Source organism: Triticum dicoccoides, chromosome 6A, assembly GCF_002162155.2.
Source record: "Triticum dicoccoides isolate Atlit2015 ecotype Zavitan chromosome 6A, WEW_v2.0, whole genome shotgun sequence".
Classification (NCBI taxonomy): Eukaryota; Viridiplantae; Streptophyta; class Magnoliopsida; order Poales; family Poaceae; genus Triticum; species Triticum dicoccoides.
In genome coordinates, this window is record NC_041390.1 from 603521998 (window position 1) to 603527022 (window position 5025).

General features: G+C 44.0%; 1 pseudogene; it reads right to left on the reverse strand.

The window, feature by feature from the left end:
* Nucleotides 1-460: 460 nt before the first annotated feature.
* Nucleotides 461-4354, reverse strand: LOC119316083 (annotated as a pseudogene).
* Nucleotides 4355-5025: the final 671 nt, after the last annotated feature.

Here is a 5025-nt window from a genome sequence, read left to right on the forward strand (position 1 = left end):
AAGGAAGTACTCAACATCAGGAAGAAGCTGACGTATGATTGGGTCACCAGCATGCACAACACCGCCCCATGGAGGAAGTTGCTGAGATACGACAAGGAGTAGGTCAGTACTTTTTTTTTCCGGCTCCATGGAGGAAGTTTCTGGTTTGTACAATTTTATTAAGTAGATTTTGTAGTTGCACACTGCTAGTAATTGCGTTTTGCAACTCAATATCATCACTTTTGTTGATACATTAGGAGCACTGTATATACAATTGTTCAACAACTAAATATTTAACCAGTTGCCAACAAAGGCACAAATAGCAACTTTTTTTTACACAGTGCATGAACTAATTCAAGCAGCATAAATTAGATAAAGAGGAATCATAGATGCTGAATGTGTCCACTTGGTCCCAACATTGCTAAAAAAGACATCATTATTTTTCCTTCTTTGTTCCAAAGTTACAAATGAGGAAACAGAATCATAGGAGCCTCTGTGGACACACACCAGCAGTGTGCTCTGTAGATTGGCACTGGCTGCATTTGTTTTTCTTCTTTGGGTGTAGCTCCAGCGCCGATTTGTACCGTCGACTCTTTGCCCTACCCTTTGTAGTAGACCTTGGAGGATCCCTGGGCACAAAATCATCAGAAGCTTGTGCAAGGGATGCAGCCTCCAACGGGGCAGTAGGACCGTCACGATCACCTGTGTAATAATCATATAAAAAGTTTAGTATTTTTGTTATTGTGCAACCAGCACTGATGTTCTGTGCAACCACACAGTACATTTTTGTGCAACTAACTGGTTGGTGTGTGCAAGTTAAGTTGAAAAAAACACCTGCAGTAGCACGGCCTGTTATGGTACTTGGATTGTAGTCGCCTATGGGCAGAACATGAAAAACAAGTTAGATTTTTAGCTTGATCCTCAAACTAACACAGCGCACACAACTAGGCAGCATGTTTCTGTTCAACTGGGCACTATGATATGTGCAACTAAAGTCACTCACCCTAGTATTTGTTTTGGAGTCGGTGAAGGTACTAACCTGGGTTATGAGCCCCCTGAGTCCTGCCTGTAGGTCCATTGGGAGTAGCACAAAGGGCACTGCTAGTTGGGCCTGGCGGGGGAGGAGGTCTTTGAGGGTTGGCATCATCTATAGGCAGAACAGGACAAACAAGTCAGTTGTGTTTATCTTTTTTATGCTCAAACTAACATAACATGCGCAACTAGGTAGCCTGTTCGGTGCAACTGAGCATCATGATGTGTGCAATTGGAGTTACAGACCTAGTTTGATGGGGAGTTGGGTGAAGGTAATTACCTAGACGACGAGCCCCCTGAGTGCTGCCTGTAGGGCCATTGGGAGGAGCATGCGGGGGAGGAGGTGGCGGAGGATGCCGTGTACAGCCAGGAGGGGGAGGAGGTCCTTGAGGGTTGACATCACATATATGCATAACTGGAAAAAATAAGTTAGTTGTGTTATCTTTGATGCGTGAACTAACACAGCGTGCGCAACTAGGCAGTATGTTCTTGTCCAAGTGGCTACCATGGTGTGTGCAACTGGGCACAATGATGTGTGCAACTGAAGTTACACACCTAGTTAGATCAGGAGTTGGGGCAGGTAATTACCTGGATGATGAGCCCCCTGATTGCTGCCTGGAGGTGGAGGAGGTCCTGAGGGTTGCCATCATCTGATGGCCCCGTTGCAGCAGTCGGTTTTTTCCTTTTCTTGGACTTGTTCAGGTGGCCGATCTCGGTACGTGCTGCACGCATATGCTTGTATACAATAGCTTGTGCTGGATCAGAACCACTCGCAAACTTTGCTAGTTTCCGAAAATCGTATATCATGTTCCTCTCCCTTATCTGCTTCTTTGATTGAGGAGGCATTTCATCCGGTTTCTCATAACCAGTCCCTAGCGCACTAGGTACAACAGTAGGTGTCCACCGTCTTAGCAGGTACCTTTGCGGTATGACATCAACGCCAACATGGGTGAACACCTTGAGGATGTGGCAACAGAGGATGCCGTCCTTGTCCATTTTACAACACTCACACAAATAGGAACGCTCCTCCACCCTTGCCTGCACCAAGTAGTTTCGAGAACCATATTTCGCAACAAATTCCTGGTTCGGTCTGAGCTCAAACACATTAGCACCAACTTGGAATGCATTATAACGTCCAATCAGCTCAAACTCTTCTCTAAACTTGCGGTAAAGGTCTCTAGTATAGGTTTTGTAAGCTTGCTTCTCTATTGGGAAGTTGGACCACAACTCAATCTCAAGGTGTTGTGTCCTATAATCATTGCAGCCTTCCTTGGCAAGGATGTGGTTCTGTATTTTTTCATATTGCTTGACGAAGTTCAACATTGAGTTGTGTGGGTTCAAATATCTTTTGAGGACGGCGTTGAACCCCTCACTACGCTGTGTAGACTGGAGGAAGGGAAAGAACTTGTGTTTGAAGTAGCACGGCACCCAAGTTGACCTGTATTCGTACAACTTCTCAAAGTGCGTGTGTGCCATAGCCTCATACTTGATCATTAACCCAGCCCAATTCTGCTCAAACTCGTCTATAGTGAAGCTGAAGTCAACACACTTGTTGAAATCATCAGAGAGTCCTGAATTCCGGCACAACAACCAACCAACCTTTTCCTGAGCCTTTTTCATGATGTGCCATCGACAACAACGGTGCACGGTGGTTGGAAAGATGCTCTGTATTGACTGCCTCATCGCACCATCCTGATCGGTGATGAAGTTGTCAGGAGGTTTGCCATCCATAGCCTCTAGGAATGCTCCAAAGACCCAATCAAAGCTCGATGCCAACTCCTGCCTCACAAACGCGCAACCCAGCATGAAAGATTGGCCATGTCGGTTTATTCCTATGAAGGGCGCGAACGGCATATTGTACAAGTTGGTCATGTAGGTGGTGTCAAACGATATGCAATCGTTTTACGCCTCCACATAAGCTTTTCGAGCTAAGCCGTCCACCCAAAATATGTTGACAACTCTGTCCTCTTCATCATATTTCACCTTATAGAAGAAGTCTGGATCGGTTTTTTGTATATCCTTGAAGTGCGCAATTGTCTCAATCAGATCACCCTCCTTTGTGTCATCTCTACGGAAACTTGTACAAAGATTTGTTATTGCCTTTGGTCCGAACGGCACCATCATCTCAGATCCATAGAACTCTGCCATTACATGCATCATTCGTCCTGCATAATACAAAAACAAACAGTATATCCTTTTTTTAGTTGCACAAATGCGCACATCCAGCTGCACAGTAATAGGACACGTGTTGGCACAAAAGATAATCACAGGAAATGGACACCTAGCTGCACCTTTTTAAAAACACTTTGCAGTTTTTGCATACAGGACATTGTGTATTTGCACAGTAAAGACAATCTAGTTGCACAAGAAGCACCCAAAGTGATATATAAAAAGCATGGGAAGTTGGACAGCAGTTGCATAGTTAAGCCATTTCAGTTGCACAGTAGTACCATAACAGTTGCACACTGGACTGCCTAGAGGGAAACTTAATTCTTCAAGGGATATAGAAAAACACCACACCTATAGTCAAGTTGCAGTTATACAAGATGCGCAGAAACTCCTTTTCATCAGGTGAGATGCCTTGGTGGCATCTCAAGTATTTGGACAATGAAGGTTTGTTCACGAGCGGATGATTGTGGTCACGAACAAAGTGCGTCACCTCCCATCGCCCATCTATCAGCTTCACCAACATTTTCGCCTTGCATTCAGTCTGCTTTATTGTCTCACGTTTGCGCTTCTTCTTCTTCTTACTAGTACCAGCATCCTCTTCAGCAAATATTGGAGGTTCTTCTTCCATCTCCTCATCACTGTTAACAGATGTTGGATCTGGAATAGGGTCCAGGTAAGGAGGAGCCTCAGCTCCTCCATCATCAGCTTTGGGCTTCTTGAACTTGTTGCAGCAAAACTGTTGTTTTATCAATTCATTGGTGCGGGGTGTCCGTCTAGAGGTGTTCATCTTGATAGAGAAACCCATCCGTAGTGCGTAACTGTTGTAGTGATCCTTAGCAATTTGAAGGCTGTCAAACCTCATGCCAACATAGGGTTCCATAGGTTGAGAACCAGCCTCATCCTCTCCTTCTTCTACTTGCACAACTCTGTCAAAAGCCCCAGCTTCTAGCTCAGTCCTGGTTGGACCAGGAACATTTGCCTCGGTTCCTGTGTCATCAAGAGTATGGCTCTCTGACTGCAAAGACACCACTACTGGGGCACCACGGGCTGATGACTGGCATGCCACATTGTCATGGCCTGTAGGGTTACCATCACGACTTGCCTGCGTGTAGTAAACAGATCGACCATTTTCTGTGCAGTTTCCTTGTTGTATGCTGGGTTGCTGCTGATCCATATCATGAGGAAGCTCATTGAGATCTGGAGGCAACTCATTGAGATCAAGCATTTTTTCCCTTGTTTTTGGATGCTGCCACACACTCCCTGCACATATAAAAAAAGAAGAAATTGATGCCATCAGTTGGTAACCACAGAAAAACTGTGTTTCAAAACAACCTAAAAGCAACATGACCATAGCATAATCTTTTATTATAACAGTTATGAATTTTTTTGTTTGCACAGAGTTGGTATGTTAGTTGCACAGTTTGCAGTAAATAACTGGCAAGAGCATGACTTCTTTTTGCTACAGAGTTTTTCTTACCCTTTTCCCTTTTTGTTTTGTTGCAATGATCTGTAGGTTTCCGTTTCGCAAGGAGCTCTTTTCAGATTTTTCTGCACATAATTGGATGCTACATTTGAGAAGGAAAATCCAGGTGAAAGAAGAAAGAAGAATTGGAGGACAGATTATAGTTATATGTTTTTCATCGCCGTTTATATTTCTAGATCTGGTATATTTGAACATATTAATATGGTTTGCAATAGGTGTGGGACCAGAATATATGCGTGGGACAAGATTTGTGTGTGAATATGTTAATATGGTTTGTGGCTTCATTAGCCATGGACAAAAGTTCCTATGTTTTTCCTGTTGCACTACAGATTTCTGGTTTTCGCTAGAATAGACGTCTCAAT